Source organism: Podarcis muralis, chromosome 14 (assembly GCF_964188315.1).
Source record: "Podarcis muralis chromosome 14, rPodMur119.hap1.1, whole genome shotgun sequence".
NCBI classification, from domain to species: domain Eukaryota; kingdom Metazoa; phylum Chordata; class Lepidosauria; order Squamata; family Lacertidae; genus Podarcis; species Podarcis muralis.
This window is the reverse complement of record NC_135668.1, coordinates 38,759,560-38,777,603: the sequence shown is the minus strand read 5'-3', so window position 1 is coordinate 38,777,603 and position 18,044 is coordinate 38,759,560.

Below are 18,044 nucleotides of genomic sequence, written 5' to 3'. Positions count from 1 at the left end.
CTGAAATTTCCCTGCTTTACCCCCCTTCACTAAATTTGAGACGTGGTGCCATTTTTAATGTTGCATTTAGTTTCACGGCAGTTTCACTCAGATACTCAGAAGTAAGTTCCACCTACAGCAAAGGATTGAAGGTCATGTGTTTAGGATCAGGATGAAATGAAATGAAACAGGGTGACTTGACTGTCTTGAAATCTGGGGGTGGGGGCACAGAGAAGGCTCAGTCCAGTGCATTTGAGCTAGCTCCACACTAAGTCCTGGGGGAGTCCCATGGACTTTGCTCTTTCCCCCTCAGCATGGAATAGGGATCATTTTGATAAGCGCATTTCCTAGTCTAGGTTCAGCTCCTGCCTCCACCGAAGCTTGTGGGCAGCAAAAGGGTTAATGGGGGTGTGAAGGAGATGGAGAAAACCAAGAGGCAACAGAGATGAGAAACTCAGCACAAGCTGCTGGCCGACCGCTGGGCGCTGCTGTAGGCACTTGTTTAGAAAAACCAGGCGGGGGGAAAGATGCCTGCGGTCTCGGCTCTCCCGTTTTTTTGTAAGAGGGCCAGCTCAGCAAAGAGAGAGCCTCGTGGGCTGCCCGGACTAGGACACTTTTCAGCTTCCTCCGCACCAAGGATGGGGAAGCCGTGGCCCTACGGATATTGCGCGGCTCCCCAGCTCCCATCCGCCTCAGCCAGCATAGCCAATGGCCAGGGGTGATTGTAGTTCTGCAACATCTGGAGGGCCACTAGTTGGTACAGCAATAAAACTGCTAACACATTTACAAAGCTAAGCAGGGTCCGGTATGGTTCCAAATTGGATGGGGAACCGCATGTTGAAATCCCTGCATTGCAGGGGGTTGGACTAGATGACCCTCCAATTCTCCATCTCTGTGCTGCTGAAACATGGGAGATGCGGACTTGGGAGTCCACTTGCCTCATGCCTGTACATGTTTCCTCAGTAGTAAGTCAAGGGAGCCCCTCTCAGGAAAGTGTTTATAGGACTGCAGTCTGTGGAAGCAGGCTCCCATTGGGACTAGTAGGATAGAAGGGACAGTAGGTGGAGCCAGAGCTACTAACAGGCCAGAGCCAACTAATTCTAGTTTTGTCTCCATCCTCCTTCTCCTCCTCCTGCCCTGAGTTCTACAAAGGCTGCTGGTACTTTGCCACAGTATCGCTACTGTTCTACAAAAGGGTCTAAAGCATACTAAAGGTAAAGGGACCCCTGACCATTAGGTCCAGTCATGGCCGACTCTGGGGTTGCAGCACTCATCTCGCTTTATTGGCCGAGGGAGCCGGCATACAGCTTCCGGGTCATGTGGCCAGCATGACTAAGCCGCTTCTGGCGAACCAGAGCAGCGCACGGAAACGCCGTTTACCTTCCCGCCAGAGCGGTACCTATTTATCTACTTGCACTTGACGTGCTTTCGAACTGCTAGGTTGGCAGGAGCTGGGACCGAGCGACGGGAGCTCACCCCGTCAAACCGATGACCTTCTGATCAGCAAGTCCTAGGCTCTGTGGTTTAACCCACAGCGCCACCCGCGTCCCTAAAGCATACATACCATACATTTAAAGTGCACCCCTTGAAAGCATCCTAGGAACTGTAGTGCTGGGAATTATAGTTGAGGAGTAAATTACAGTTCCCAGGATTATTTTTTTGGAGGGCATGCTTTAAATGTATAGTGTGCATGCAGCCTATGTCCAGTCTTCCTTACTGAGCATTCTGTCTTGTTTGTGGGGATGTTATGCCACAATAAGCATTCATTCAGATTTGCTTGCACAGTGCTAATGCATCTTCCTGCAAACGAGTTGCTTATCCCACACTTTTAAGAGCATTTCCCTGCCATTTTCCTAATAACAAAAAGGATGTTGTGGATTGGTTGCACCAGAATGTGTTGCAAATGTATGGTGTCTACTTAGGAGTTTAGTAATAACCGGGGTTGTTCTTTAAAGCAGAATTAATTGGGGGGAGGGGTTGAGGAGGCAGAAAGTAAACATTTGAAAGTCTTTGGACTGTTGGCAAAATCTGTTAACTTGTGCCATTAATTTGTTCAGAAGTCACATTCTCTCTGGGGTCAGCTGCTATATCTGCTTGCATGGTATGGTTCAGCTCTGGAAACTGAGAGAGTGCAATAGAGTAAGAACCCTGGTGCAGCAGAATTAGGACCCATCTCTAGCCCAGCATCCTGTTTCCAACAGTGGCGAGCTAGATGCCTTTGGGAATGTCACAAGCATTTTATATTTGCAAATGGGACCTGCAACAAAGTGTTGCAGTGTGGAGTGCTCCTGTTCAATGTTCTAGTCAGCCATCCCTGTCCTGTTCTATCCCCCTCCCCCGCCCAAAAAATACCATTCAGTTTTCCATGGCCACTTGAGCATGCTCAGTCTTCATTGGGCTAGGGCTTTTGCGGGGAGCAGGGAGACCTTAAAGGGTTTGTTTTTAATTTTCTTTTTTGGGGGGTAGTTCTGTAAATCATAGGGATCCCCCAACCCTTCTGACACCTACTTCTTATGCACAAAGGCTGCTATTTTTGCTATGGCTGGGTCCACACTCAAATTAGTTGGCTAGTATATGGAATGTTGCCTGGATACAGGGATATTTCACCTTGCTGTCATAGCTAAGAACTGTTGACAGATCTCTCCTCCTTGAATTGTGTTCTCAACACGTGTAAATTAGTGTTCTATAAATATCTGAGGTTCAGGGATGCCTTCATGACAGACTCCAATCCTGGCATATCCCAGGGGCACTGGGAAAGTCTAGAAACCTTGCCCCAAATCCAATTTGTGTCTAGACTGGCAAAGGTTTCCTGGTGATATAGGAGGGGCCCTCTGCACGCGCTAAGAGTGGTTTTCTTCTTTTTATTGCATTCCAGGGCTGAGCTCTGGAATTCAAAATTTGTTCCTGGGCTCAGCCAGTTCTTCTGACTTCAAATTAAACCTACTTCTGCTGGGTGTAGAACAGCCGCAGTGCCAAATTTCAGAATTGTGTGTGTTGGACAGTGAATTGCAATTCAGCACTTGTGCCAAACCTATTTAGAATCTGGCTCATGCTACTTTGAGCATCAGCCCAAATTGTAAAAATGGACTCAATTCTACACCACTACCCTTTCTCTTCAAGGTGAGAGTCAGTGCAAAGAGGTTTTGCAGAGACATAGACCTCAATGCGCACCAGCAGCCAATTCACACCAGAGCGCACAGGACATTCTCATTCTTCCCAGGGCCAGTGCATACTGCTGTAACACAACAGAGACATTAATGTCAACAAGTGACATTAAGAAACATGGGAAATGCAGAAGTCAAGCCAAGGCCAGCTCACCTATCCCAAGAGAATACAGCCGTGAGAGTGCTGAGTGGAACCTGGCCTATCAAAGACCTTTCATCAGTTTTGAAACAATTACACTGGATGCCCACCCAATCCTGGATAGGATTCAGATTTATAGGTGCATACCTTTAAATCCCCAAATGTCTAACAGCCCAGGTGTACTTATCTGGCATGGTCTTGCCTGGCTACTGAAATCATTCTCAAAGGCTCCTCTTTGAGTCCCTACATTTTCAGGGGTGAGTGGGAAAAAGTGGGCTACCTAGCCCAATTCAATGTGTTATTGAAGTACCTAAAGAAGTGACTTCTGCAACAGAAACCATTTTGGGGCACATGATTAACAAGGGAGGCCCTGCAGGTGCCGCCACCTCTGGCTACTGCCTGGTTGGTGATGATTCGTGACATGGACTTCTTGGTGGTGGTTCCCCATTTACAGAATGCTCTTCCTAGTGAGGTGTGTCTTTCCCCTTCATTATTGACTTTACCCAGGCATTTGATGGCTGATAGATGCTTACCACAGCACTCTTGACATAAGTAACTGTGATTGCTTGATATTTATTTTAATTAGATGCTTTTAATTTTTTAAAAAAAATATTTTATTTTAAATTACTTTTTTTTTTACATTTTGCCTTTTGCCACCCTGGTCTCCTTTGGAAAGAAGGGCTGGATATAAATGTAATTAATTAATTAATCTGTTGCTATTGAGTCCCCAGCTATGGAGCACTCTCCCCAAAGAGGCAAACCTGATGCCAAGTTTATTGGCTTTTCTGTGTCAGGCATAGATGGTTTAATTTACCAAGGCCTTTCAGACCTGTGGTTTTTTAGATTTTCTTCTTTTTTATTCTGCTTTATGCTGAGCGTATTTTAGCACTAGTGCTGTTTTAATTGTATTTGTTGAAAAAACACAAATTAATTTATATGAGCTGCTTAAAAAGTACTTGGGGAGCTGTCATTCTCCCCCCCCCCTCCAATTTCATTGTGATTCAAAGTAGGCACACCATGTTGCCAGATAACAGCACTCTGTGAGCCATAGCTGACCTGCGAGTGCCAATTGGCCATTCTTGCTTCTTTGATGGTACAGAACGTTGGTGTGTAGAATAATGGGTACATTCTTCCACATCAAAGGAGAAATTTTCCACATATAACAGAAGAATTATGTGGAAAATATTAATTTATCAAAATCAACATTTTTTTTTAAAAAAAAAAGCTTATGGGGAACGTTTAACTGCTTGATTGCTTTTGGGGGTTCCAGTTAAGAAAACATAAACAAGAAACAAATCATTTGGCATTGACGCTTCAACATATATACATATATTTAATGTTATTTGTGAGAATATGTTGGCCAGAGACAACTGATGCCGTTTCAACATCAAACCTACTATTTTGACAGGGAATGCCAAACAGTTTTGGTTTGTCATATCCCATTAAAGTTATTCTTTCTTGTCTTTTTTTTCATTTTTCACAATCCTTCCACATTTTTGGGTACCTTTCTACGGTTTCCGCCCTAAACTGAAAAGGAATGGAAGGAATCTGAACAGTGCAACCTCAGATAATCACACGTGAACATCTTCCAAAACACACTTTCTCCTCTTCACATACTTCTGCAGGCAGTTTCATCAGGCACGGAGAGGAGAGTTACATCAGGTAGGGGAGAGATAAGATTGGTCCCACAGGGTTTTATCCAACACTAGTCCTACTCAGAAGGGACACGGGTGGCGCTGTGGGTTAAACCACAGAGCCTAGGACTTGCCGATCAGAAGGTCGGCGGTTCAAATCCCCGTGACAGGGTGAGTTCCCGTTGCTCAGTCCCTGCTCCTGCCAACCTAGCAGTCGAAAGCACGTCAAAGTGCAAGTAGATAATTAGGTACCGCTCTGGCGGGAAGGTAAATGGCATTTCCGTGTGCTGCTCTGGTTCACCAGAAGCGGCTTAGTCATGCTAGCCACATGACCCGGAAGCCGTACGCCGGCTCCCTCGGCCAATAAAGCGAGATGAGCGCCGCAACCCCAGAGTCGGTCACGACTGGACCTAACGGTCAGGGGTCCCTTTACCTTTAGTCCTACTCAGAGTAGACTCCTTGACATTGATGAGCATGATTAAGGTTCATTCATTTGAATGGGTCTAATCTGAGGATAACTCTTCTGTCTATAACCCCATATCTCTGAAAGAGAGAGGAAAATCTAACAATCGCTTTAAAAAGAATACTGTTATAATAAAGTTTCCCATAGATTACTTGGGCCAGCTAACTTTTAAAACTACAACAGCGCTGCTCAACAACCCTCCTCCATTCCCCCCTCCCTCCTCCAGCCATGACTCTTTGTCTCTGCCATTTGTTCCCGGGGTGTAAATTCATAGAATCACATTTTCTGGATTACTTCATAATTCCAGGGGCAGTAACTTAACATGCTGAAAGCACCAAGCTGCCCAAAGACCTGGAGATACTGGAACGGCAGCAGCTGCAGACAAAGAAGGGGAGATTTGGTCTTAATGACTGTAAAGTCCTGCCCTTGGAGAAAAGGAAATAAACAACACAGCTACAGTTGTTGGGCGACCCGCAGCTTCAGTCATCACATTAACGTGAGGTTCTTTTTCGCTTCTTCCTTTAATTTGCTCATGACTATCCTTTTTCCAAAAGCCAACTGTGCAGTTGCTGCAGGGGAGGTGAGGATTAAGGGATGGAGAGGAATACATTAAACAGTCTGCCATGGGGATGTGTGCAAGTAGACTGGAGTTATCCAAGGATTGCTTCCTGTACACATTGCTAGGACTATAAAGCCAAATTCTGTATGGCTGGACAACTGGTGTGGATTTGGCATTCTTGCACAATAAATCTGCTTCCCTTGCTCCCCTCCAAAAAACCAGACGTTCAGGGGGAAGTGATGGGGAAATGCACTGGAGAGGGTGGGATAACTAGTGCTTGACACAATGTCGCCCAACATCTCTGCAAACAGATCAGAATGAAGGCTCAGTTATCTCATCTCCCCACAAAACTTTGCGCAAACGAATCTGGAGGGATGCTCAATTAACAAGTCATCTGGGAGCATCAACTCAGCATACATGGCTAATCTTATCACAAGTCTTTTAACTGTCCTCAGAAGTCCAGTAAAGCAGAGGGCCTGCAGATTTTGTTGGAATTACAACTTCCATCATTCCTAATCATCACTGGCTGAATTTACCAGGCATGGTGGTTTGGTGGGCCCGATCCATAGGCTTATGATCTTTGCTTTAGATATTTGGGTCCCCAAATCACTTAGAGCACTATATGTCAACACCATAACCTTGCACTGGGTTCAGAAGCAGATTGGCAACCAGGACAGGTTCTTCAGAACCAATGTTACATGGTTCTGGATTGGCCATACCAGTCAACATCCGGACCACTGCATTCTGCCGTTTCAGAGCAGATCACTGTGACAGAGCAATCTCTGTCCAGGAACAGCTGTAGCTGGTGAAGTGGTCAAGGCTCATAACAGGCAGTTCTTGCTATTGACGCTACTTCGAGTTCCAGCGATGGCTCTGGATCTAGGAGCACCCCCAAGCAATGCACCTGCTCATTCAAAAGGAATGTAGCCCCCTTCAGAACAGGCTGCCTACCCAATTCCTGGGTGCAAAAACCTCCAACCTACAGCAATAGGCATGTGCAGGGTGTGTGTAGGATGTGTTCAAGCACACCCAATTTTTAAAAAAGGGGAATCAGTGAAAGCAGACAGAGAGACACAGGCAGAATAATAGGGCTGCTATGGATCTGTAGTGTTTGCCTGTGTCTGTCTCTGGAAGCAGCCATGGAGTGATTGGCTCCAGGAGGGAAATAAGGGAGGAGAGGCTGCCTCCTCTGCAGACATAAGCAGCAGATCCATCCCAGCCTTTTTATTTTGCCTGCATTTGTCTCTGCCTCATGGTTGTGTCTCTATCTGATCCACTCACCACCTTTTGTGGAGAGAGATCAGTGGAGGTGAGAGGCTGCTTTTGTGGTGCGCAAGGAAGAGGAGGAGCCATCCCACTCTCAGCCCTGCCTCTGGTCACCTTGGCACAAGTTGTTTTTTTCCTTCTGTGATGATAATAATAATAATAATTTATTATTTATACCCCACCCATCTGGCTGGGTTTCCCCAGCCACTCTAGCCGGCTTCCAACAAAACACTAAAATACAGTAACCTATTAAACATTAAAAGCTTCCCTAAACAGGGCTGCCTTTAGATGTCTTCTAAAAGTTTGGTGGTTATTTTTCTCTTTGACATCTGGTGGAAGGGCGTTCCACAGGGTGGGTGCCACTGCCGAGAAGGCCCTCTGCCTGGTTCCCTGTAGCTTTGCTTCTCTCAATGAGGGAACCGCCACAAGGCCCTCGGAGCTGGACCTCAGTGTCCAGGCAGAATGATGGGGGTGGAGACGCTCCTTCAGGTATACTGGACCGGGACCGTTTAGGGCTTTAAAGGTCAGCACCAACACTTTGAATTGTGCTCGGAAACGTACTGGGAGAGGGGGGGGAAATCTCCTGTTTCAGCTTCTTGACCATTCTTCTTGTTGTTTTGTTAGCTTTTTATCCTTCACAGAGGAGAACAGCCTTAACAAATGACAGTTCCCAAGATTATATTGGGGTAGCGTCATATGCTTTAAATGTGCATTGGATGTGCTTTAAACATACAGTGTGGATCTGCCTTTAGTCTTCAGCACTGGCCTTAATTATGCTTTATTGCTCCTGTTATTTCGTGATAGGCTGCTATGGTGTCGCATTTTTGTGCTTTTATTTATGTACCCCACCCTGGGATCTTTTATATTGAGGAGTGGGCGTAGAATATTTTATATAAATAATACAGCATTATGTGTAAAGGGCTGAGTCCAAGAGCATGCACCAACAGATGTTTGACATGCCCTCTAGCCATGAGATATCTGAAAGTGGATATCAGCAGGGAAGAAGAGCAAAGTGAAAAATTATGGCTATTTGAATCTACAGGAAATCTTAAATCATTTCATTGTGGGGAGGGGGGGTAGAATATTGAATACAGCTACTTCCTCATTCTTTGCCAGAAATTCTGAAACGGAGAAGCAACAACAATTAATACATCAGCAATAAAATAGATCCAAATCGTCCAACGCTCACATTGCAAAAGTAGAAGCAGTGGCAGTACGTTCTGGGTTGCATCCAACAACATTTCCCTCAGAGTAGACCTACTGAAATTCAGGGGCCTAAACATGTTATGTACATTCATTTCAAAGAGTTGGCTCAAGAGTATGACTAATAATGGATAGAACCCTCTCACCGCAATATTTGGGGTGGTCTGCCACAAAAGCGGCTACATCAGTGCTTCTGGAACCTTCCAGAATGATCAATCCAGTGTAGTATGGTGGTTAGAGTGTCAGACCATGACCTGGGTAACCAGGGTTCAAACCTTCACTCAACCGTAAAGCTCATTGGGTGATATTGGGTCAGCCACTTCCTCTCACCCTAGCCTGTCTCACAGTATTGTTGTGGGGATTGAATGAGGAGGGGGAGAACCAGTGCTATTTTTCTAGAAAACGAGGGGCCAGAACTCACCACGAACACCTCCCTTATTCTCTTATACAGTGGTACCTCAGGTTACATACGCTTCAGGTTACATACGCTTCAGGTTACAGACTCCACTAACCCAGAAATAGTGCTTCAGGTTAAGAACTTTGCTTCAGGATGAGAACAGAAATTGTGCTCCGGCGGCGTGGCAGCAGCAGGAGGCCCCATTAGCTAAAGTAGTGCTTCAGGTTAAGAACAGTTTCAGGTTAAGAACGGACCTCCGGAATGAATTAAGTACTTAACCTGAGGTACCACTGTAATGGCAATGGTGCCCACCTGAGAGGTAGCAGAACTGAGTTCTGGTGAATTCTGGCTGAAGAAAAGCCCTGGGAGGAACCATGTACACCACTTTGATCTCCTTGGAGAAAAAAAGTGGGAAATCAATGCAGTTAATAATAAATAAATAATAATAATCCTAGTTTATTCGCTAGAGCCATTGTCGAGGCAGCAAGGGTCTATTTCAGCTCGTGTGGGCTGGAAAGCCTCAGACATGGAGAAAAAGAATGAGGAGGAAACCCTTTGCCAACTTGTCTTCATGGCACACTTGCCATCATTACAGCACAGAAGTCTGGCACTCACCAAAGCCGATGAGTTCATGTTCCAGAACGAAGGACTCTTAAGTCACTTCCTAGAAATCGGACTTTCACGCCACTAAGCAGGTGCAGTCAATCCTGGGAAAAAAGGTGATGTCAGAATATGGCAAACACGGTTCAGGGTAAGCAAGTGTGAAGTGAGGCAAAATATCCGAGCATCACACATGCTCTAATGTGTTTGGGGGGGGGATCCTGAGCTAGTGGTGGGTGAAAGCAATCTTGGGATCAAGTGGGGGGGAAATCTCATTTCAGAGTGCAGCTGCTATGGGGGCGGGGAGTTAAATCAAGGGGAGGGGCATTGCAAAGGTGTATATAAATATGTATGTTGTGGGGAAAGTAGAAATAATATTTTTCTCCCTCAGTTACTAGAACCAACACATTGTCATCCAATCAAGCTGAGTGTTGAAAGGGTCAGGACAGACAAAAGGACGTTCGCATCGTGCCTCGTTGAACTGTGGAATTTGGTATTGTAAGAGGCAATGGTGGTTGTCAGTTTGCCTAATCCCAAGAGTATAAGACATGTTGGCAACCATTTACTGGTAGTCATGCTGACTATATACAGTGGTACCTCGGGTTACATACGCTTCAGGTTACAGACTCCACTAACCCAGAAATAGTACCTCGGGTTAAGAACTTTACCTCAGGATGAGAACAGAAATCGTGTGGTGGCAGCGCGGCAGCAAAGGGAGGCCCCGTTAGCTAAAGTGGTACGTCAGGTTAAGAACAGTTTCAGGTTAAGAACAGACCTCCAGAACGAATTAAGTTCTTAACCCGAGGTACCACTGTATTGCCTCCAGTATCAGAATCACTGTGAGAGTACTGCTGCGTTCATGTACAGTGTGAGAATGCCATCGTGTTCACCTGCTTTGTGGGCTTCCCAGAGCCATCTGGCTCGCCCCTGTGCAAGCAGATTATTCAACTAGATAGGCCTGTGGTCCAAGGGGTGGCTTGTCCCCATTTGACTGCCTGAGGTGAAACAGGAAGGTGCCAACCCCCAACCCCCCCCCCCCAAAGTCTCATTTGCTGGGGTCACCCAACTACAGTGGCTTCCGGTGAGATTTTGTGGGAACTCTTGCAAGATCTCACAGAGCTCTTTGAGGTCTTGCAAGAGTTCTTCTGAAAGCCACTGCTGTGCAACCCTGGTGGTGGCAGCAGGGGTAGGGCACCTGCCCTGCAGGGTTCCACCACCTGAGGCAGGCTGCTTCCCTCTGCCTCATGGGCAGGCCGGCCCTGCTGTCGTCTGATCCAAGGGGCCTCTTCTGATACTCGTGTGCCTTTCCGAATAGACATGACTGAAATGAATAGGAAAACTCCTAGCCAACCGTTCATAGAAAATGGTGTGCTATTACGCGTTGTGCTCTGGAAAGAATTTTGCTAAAATTGGGGCAATTCTGCCCAAATTCTCAACCAAGAAAAGCACAAGTCCACAACCTGTATAAAACATACCAGTGGAGCAAAAGGAATTACAGCTGTTTATTTGGCATCGTTTGAACTGCTGCTAATCATGGGATTTACTTATTTATTGCATTTGTTGCTTTTCTCACAGAGTAACCCAGATGGGAGAAATGAAGACTGAGAAACAGGAGTGGGCTAAGGACCACATGACAAATCCTGACCCCTCATATTTCAGATCTGTCCAGCATTAGCACTGGCACATTACATCACTTTCTCACTATTTACTGGAAATTTTGGAAGGCATGGATTGAATTGTAGAATCTACTTATGTGGTGAGGACTACCTCTAGCACTGTGGTGTCCAAACCTTTTTCAAAGAGGGCCAGATTTGATGAAGTGAAGGGCCGTGGGGGCCGACCAAAGTTGTTGACCTTTTTTTCGGATTGAAGTTGTTGAGTTTTTTAATGATTTTACCCCAAAGTTGTTGAGCTTTTTTAAGGGTTGGAGTTGTTGAGGGGGTTTTTTTTGGATTTTACCCCAGGAAATAAACTGCAACAGGGGCAGGATTAAACCAACCAGCAGGCCGGATTAGGCCCTCAAAATGGACTTTGGTCATGCCTGCAAGTCTAGCGAGATGTCAGTCCACAGTTCCTTATGACAAATGGTTGTCTTGTATTCATCCATTTTCCACATGTAAATTATGGAATCGTTAATACCTGGCTTCATGAGCCCATGCTCTTCCAAAATATTCAATATTCAGGAAATCAGGTGGGCTAGGCCAAGGTGGTTACTTTACATGCTACTGTTTGCATTCCCTTCAAGAAAGAATAACGCTGAATTGGTGCCCAATGTTGGTGCTGGACAAATCAGGGAGACCAGGATTCAAGTGCTGCAGATTTGCCAGGTGACCTTTGGAACACCGCTGTTTCTGAGTCTTCATTTCTGCTATCTGTGAAATGGGAGTCACCAAGGTTGTCATTAGAATGTTGCTGCATCCTTCTGTCTCAGGAGGCAATGGAGAAGTGTGTCTTTGGGGGTGAGGTCAAACTGTCGCTGAGACAGAAGTGTGAACATGTTGGGAAAGTGGGCTTGGGAGAGCACATCTTCATTTGAAACTCTGTCCTCCCATGCGATACCCCCAATCCTCCTGATGAAGCACATGAAGAAGGTGTTGAGGTGTCGTTCCTGATGGTTGTAAGTTGCCTACAACTCACATCCATAAAGCAGGGTGCAAGCTTGATAGACCGTCATCTTGATATTGGGTGTTGGCATCAAGACTGAAAAGTAAACAAGCCCATTTTAAAGTTTGTCATCCTATTGGTGATAAGTTGTGGTAGCAGCTGATCTCTTCAATTAGAGGCATGCCCTGAAATGCCCTTAAAATGAGAACACCGCTTCCTATCATCACCCCACCCCTTTTCAGAGTCGGAAGGTGAGGCTGTAGAAATAAACCTGTCAACCTGGGGGCTCTGTCCTGCAATCTTTGACTCAAGATGTTGCAGTATTGAGGCAACATGTGTGCCAAGACGGGGGGGGGGCGACAAACCCAACCCCTCCTCACCTCCTTAACCTCTGCATTGCTCCCCACTGACATCAACATTGAACGAAATCCAAAGATTAGACACACAGCTGGCTTTTGCTGACACCATAGAGGGAAAAGAAACATTCTTCCCGATGCCAGTCACTTCCTCCAAAAGGCATGAAGTAACCATTCAGCCATCAGGCCAGAGCGAGGCAAGCAAGTGAGCTGGGGCAGCAGGCAGGAGAACAGTGCGTGATTCTTTAAAAAAAATGCAAAGAAAGATGCTGGAGCTCAAACTTACTCGGAAAATTTAACTTCTTCCAGGGGGAATTATGACCTGCCTTTGCCCCCCACCCCCAGTGCAGCAGCATTTTGCTTGACTAAATGCTAACAGGTGTAAGGGAAGAGTTTTCCTCCTTAAGAACATAAGTTTGCTGGATCAGGCCAATCATAAGAACATCAGAAGAGCCTTGCTGGACCAAGCCAATGGCAATACAGTGGTACCTCAGGTTACATACGCTTCAGGTCACAGACTCAGCTAACCTAGAAATAGTGCTTCAGGTTAAGAACTTTGCTTCAGGATGAGAACAGAAATCATGCTCTGGCGACGTGGCGGCAGCAGGACGCCCCATTAGCTAAAGTGGTACCTCAGGTTAAGAACAGTTTCAGGTTAAGTACGGCCCTCTGGAACAAATTAAGTACTTAACCCGAGGGACCACTGTAGTCCAGCATCCTGTTCTCACAGTGGCCAACCAGAGGCCCCACAGGCAGGACCTGTGCACAGCAGCACTCTCCCCACTTGTGATTCCTGGCAACCGGCATTCAGAGGTACACAGTGGAGGTAGAACACAGCCATCTCTCATAATAATAGAAGGCCATTCGATGAAGCTGACCGCTGCAAAACACATCAAGGCAAAGTAAAGTACAGTGGTACCTCAGGTTAAGAACTTAATTTGTTCTGGAGGTCTGTTCTTAACCTGAAACTGTTCTTAACCTGAAGCACCACTTTAGCCAATGGGGCCTCCTGCTGCCGCTGCGCCACAGGAGCACGATTTCTGTTCTCATCCTGAAGCAAAGGTACTATTTCTGGGTTAGCGGAGTCTGCAACCTGAAGCGTATGTAACCCGAGGTACCACTGAAGTTCTTCACACAGCAGGTGTGTGAAGAGGTAGTGATGTGGCCATGATCTTGGATGGCTTTAAAAGAGAGTTAGGCAAATTCAGAGAGGATAAGGCTACCAGCGGCTAGTAGGCATGATGGCTATGCACCACCTCCAGCGTCAGAGGCAGTTCGCATCTCAGTCTCAGATGCATTCAGGCCCTGCTTACAGCTCCTCAGCTGTAAGCTGGGATACAAACATAATGCAAGGGGGAGTCTAAGGGCCGCATTTACTTCTGAGCAACCTTCCAGGGCCACATGGGACATGACATGACATAATCACTGGTGTTGATTTTACTTATGTTTTGATCATTTTATTTATGTCTACTGTTTTTGAAGTCTGTTTTTATTGCTTTTAAAATGAGCATTTTGTATTAGTTTTTGTAAGACATATAGTTAGTTAGTTTTATATGAATTTCCTCCCCACCCCCACAGTAAGTGTTTGGAGGTTTGGAGACCTTTCAGGTACCAAGCGACTAATAAGCCTTAGATATAACTGATGATGAATATGACGGTTATATAGAAGTATATAAATCTTGCTAGATAAATAAATTAAATAAATATACACTTGACTGAGATAACTAAACCCCGGCTTGCAGTCGGAAACTAAAGAAGGTCACTGAAGGAAAATCATACTCTGGAAGAATATCTAGATGAAGCAGCGAAGGAGAGAGAGAGAGACAGACGGACTGCATGATAAGTTGAGTGAAGCACGACAGCTGTTCAAAGCGCACAGTCTGGGCGAAGGAGCAGAGCCCAAGAGACACAAGAGGGAGAGGAAATGACAAGTATCATCCTAAAGCAAACAATCAAAGGAGTAAAAATAGATGGTGAGATTTTGGGATAGAAGGGAATCAGATTTACCATCATCTGACTGGCCAGAAAAAGCATGCCGTATATTTTAAAGCCTCTCTGCTCTCCTTTCAACAATTTGCCATTGTGGCAGGGGCTGTTCCACATAAATTTTGGTGCATGCACACCCACACCTCTCGTGCTTAATTTCTGAAATGAGAGGAGCAGGGGCTAAAGGTCATGCTCCTTGACCTGGAAGCACTTCCTTCCAACACCAGGGGAAAGGTCAGTTCAAAGATTTTTGGCCACCTTAAGGCACATGCTACAAAAGTCTGTTTATTGGGGTCTAGGTGACCATGTGTCCTGCACTGCCAAGGACAGTCTTCTATCTGAAGGAGTCTGAAGGGCTCTAAGTCCATTTTAAAAAGAAAGTACCCTAATAAGGTTGAACAGGAAGAGCTTTGAAGTTGTCCATCAAAGGTTAAATCCTCTTCTCCTAATGTGACTTACAGGGATTACCCTTGAATTCATGTCTGTCCGGTTGGCAGCTTTTTAAAAATGTAGAACCATGAGATTCCTACCTACCTACTGCAACATGACATCCTCTCCATCATGCATGCTGATACAACATAATATTGCTGCATCTCTGATGCGTTGTGGAAAGTGACTAATGGTCACTATGTGACCATTCACTATGTGAATGGCATGAGAAATGTTAGTGGAAGATTCCATTGAACAATCAAGTAATGCTTCTTGCTTCCAGAGGGTAAATCAGAGTGTGTGAATGTTCACATGAGTTGTTCTGCCCATTGGCCTCTGGTCCCACCAACCACAAAATATTACGTAAAGAAGTTTACAAATGTTACATTGGTCACAATCTTAGCGAAAATTGCTCAGCAAAAATGAATATTTGGCAAAATTGCACATAATAGGAGAAATTCACTCTAAAATGCTGGTGAATTTTTGTGAGGACATTAAAAAAAAATCACAGACTGATGTCGAAATGTGGAGAACTGAACTTAAAAGTGGAAAAAATGATACACCAAGAGAAGCTGAAATGGACTGATTCACCCATCCCTAGCTGTTGCCAGTCAGTGCAGGCAATACTGAACTAGATGGACCAAGGGTTTGACTTGATTAAAAGGCAGCTCCCTTGGTTGCATTTGGTCATTAAAAAGTAGCATCTAACAGTTCTTGAGGATTCTCAGCCCAGAAACCTCAGACAGGTGGATAATATATGAGAAGCAAACTCAAGTCTTTAAAAAGCAACAGCAGGAGCCCAGCTGACTGCAGCTGAATGGATACAGTAAGTTTGATATTTTTGGGTGATAAAGAGGTTGATGGCTGGTTGAAAAAAGAGACAGAGGGAAAGTTTCTTTTGTTGTTTAGCTTTCTAGTGCAGGATCTCTGACAAACTCAGAATGGTACACTGGAGCACTTTTGAAATATAAGCTCCCCGACCCAGCAATTTGTGCTCAGAAGGGAAGCTTTCTGTGTGTGTGGATCATCTTGCCAGATGTTCTTTGCCTGTGTCTGCTCTTGCTCCACTTGGCACAATAGAATGCATCTTGAAAAATGGTCGACCTGGTCGCTTCTGATGGTGGTTGCCACCTGATTAGAGGCCAGGGATGGAGGAGAACTTCAATTCAGAACACCTTTTATAGTTGAGGCTATTAAATTCACACTTTGCAGAGCAGGAATGTGAACCAAAACACAGCTCTCTGTAAACATTTCCACTACTATGAATATTGCGATGCAGTTCTCCAACTGAACAATAGTTACAAAAATGCGTGTGTTAGAGGAAATGGAAGATACCAGTGAAAATAACAGACATAAATGCATTATATTAGGGGGGAAATGTTTCCCAACAAATGTACATTAGTCGAAACTGCATATAAACATGCATTTATTAGGATAAATTTGCACCAAAATGCTTCTGAATGTTCATGTCTATGTGAATGTTGGGAAATGTGGAGAATTTAATTTAAGACGGGGGGGGGGGGGGAGAAATGGAGACAACCAAAATGGACAGATCAATCCCTATTAGAGGCTGGTGGGAATGGATCTGGGTTTTCCTTTTCTGTCTTGACCCCAGCCAAGTGATGTACAGTGGTACCTCGGGTTAAGTACTTAATTCGTTCCGGATGTCCGTACTTAACCTGAAACTGTTCTTAACCTGAAGCACCACTTTAGCTAATGGGGCCTCCTGCTGCCACCGTGCCACCAGAGCACGATTTATGTTCTCATCCTGAAGCAAAGTTCTTAACCTGAAGCACTATTTCTGGGTTAGTGGAGTCTGTAACCTGAAGCGTATGTAACCCGAGGTACCACTGTATGCACATAAGACAAAAATCAAGGTGAAAAAAAGCTCCAATAATAAATATTCTGATTCTTTTTACAAAGAAAGCCTAATGGCTAAAATTAAAAAAAAAAAAAGCATTTGAAAGCTTTTGATGAGATTTAAATTTGACCTTACGACGAATATGAAAATTGGAAAGAAAGATGCACAACTTGGAAAGCTCAGGAAGAACAACCTTGTGCAGAACCATTTATAGCCCCAAAACTTCAGGTCACTAAAGCCATGAAGTGAGATTACAATAATGGTCATAATATCAACATGTATAAAAACATTAAAAACTCAGCACCATTGATAAAATATAATCAATATTATTCAGCGAAGTTCTGTGAACCTGTGGAATACCATGTGATTTCATCACCCTCCAAGTTCCTGGCGCCAATCCCTGGTGCAGCAGATGTGCACATAATGTGCAGATACCGTTGCACATTGCAGCATGAGAGCATGCAATTGCCACATGTTACAACCAGCAGATGGAACTCTGGTTTGAAAGAAGATGCTTGCAATCACCCTTGAATAACCATTGCTATCTAGAAACCAGTAGCAGAACATATCAGCCTGAAGAAAGAAACTTTCAGACAGAGACTCCAGTGTGAAACGACTGAATTACAATTTATCATTTATACCATTTGTGACTTGGATCGAGATTATGGGTTTTTATCACAGGATGTTAGTTAAGCAGCTTACCAATGTCAGGAAAATTGCATTATCGCCATCACTACCTACTTAGTCACTTATTTTTGCCTTTACATCATTATCAGTGTCACATTTTGCATGTGCTTCGTTGCACACCGACTTCACTTCTTTTCATTTCTGCAGCCTCCCCTTCCCACCAGTCGCCTGTCACCACCCGTAGCTTATAGATGCCTCAGCCAAGTGAAGAGAACACTTTATGCACCTGAGGAGGGGGACACTGGTCTAGGAAAGGTTACGCCCTCATTAAAGTGTTCGTGGCCAAGCTTTCCCAGTCCATGAATGATCAAAGTTGTCACACCAATTTCAATTAGTAAAAAGCAGCGGCTTTCCAGGGTTTCAAAGAAGAGTCTCTCCCAAACCTACCTGGAGATGCCAGGGATGCGACTTGGAATCTTCTGAATCCAAAGCAGATGCTGTACCATTGATTTATGGCCCTTTCCCCACGATGGGGTGAGTTCCTGTTGCTCAGTCCCTGCTCCTGCCAACCTAGCAGTTCGAAAGCAGTTCAGCGTGCAAATAGATAAATAGGTACCACTCCGGCGGGAAGGTAAACGCCGTTTCCGTGCGCTGCTCTGGTTCGCCAGAAGCGGCTTAGTCATGCTGGCCACATGTACGCCGGCTCCTTTGGCTAATAAAGCGAGATGAGTGCCGCGACCCCAGAGTCGTCTGCGACTGGACCTAATGGTCAGGGGT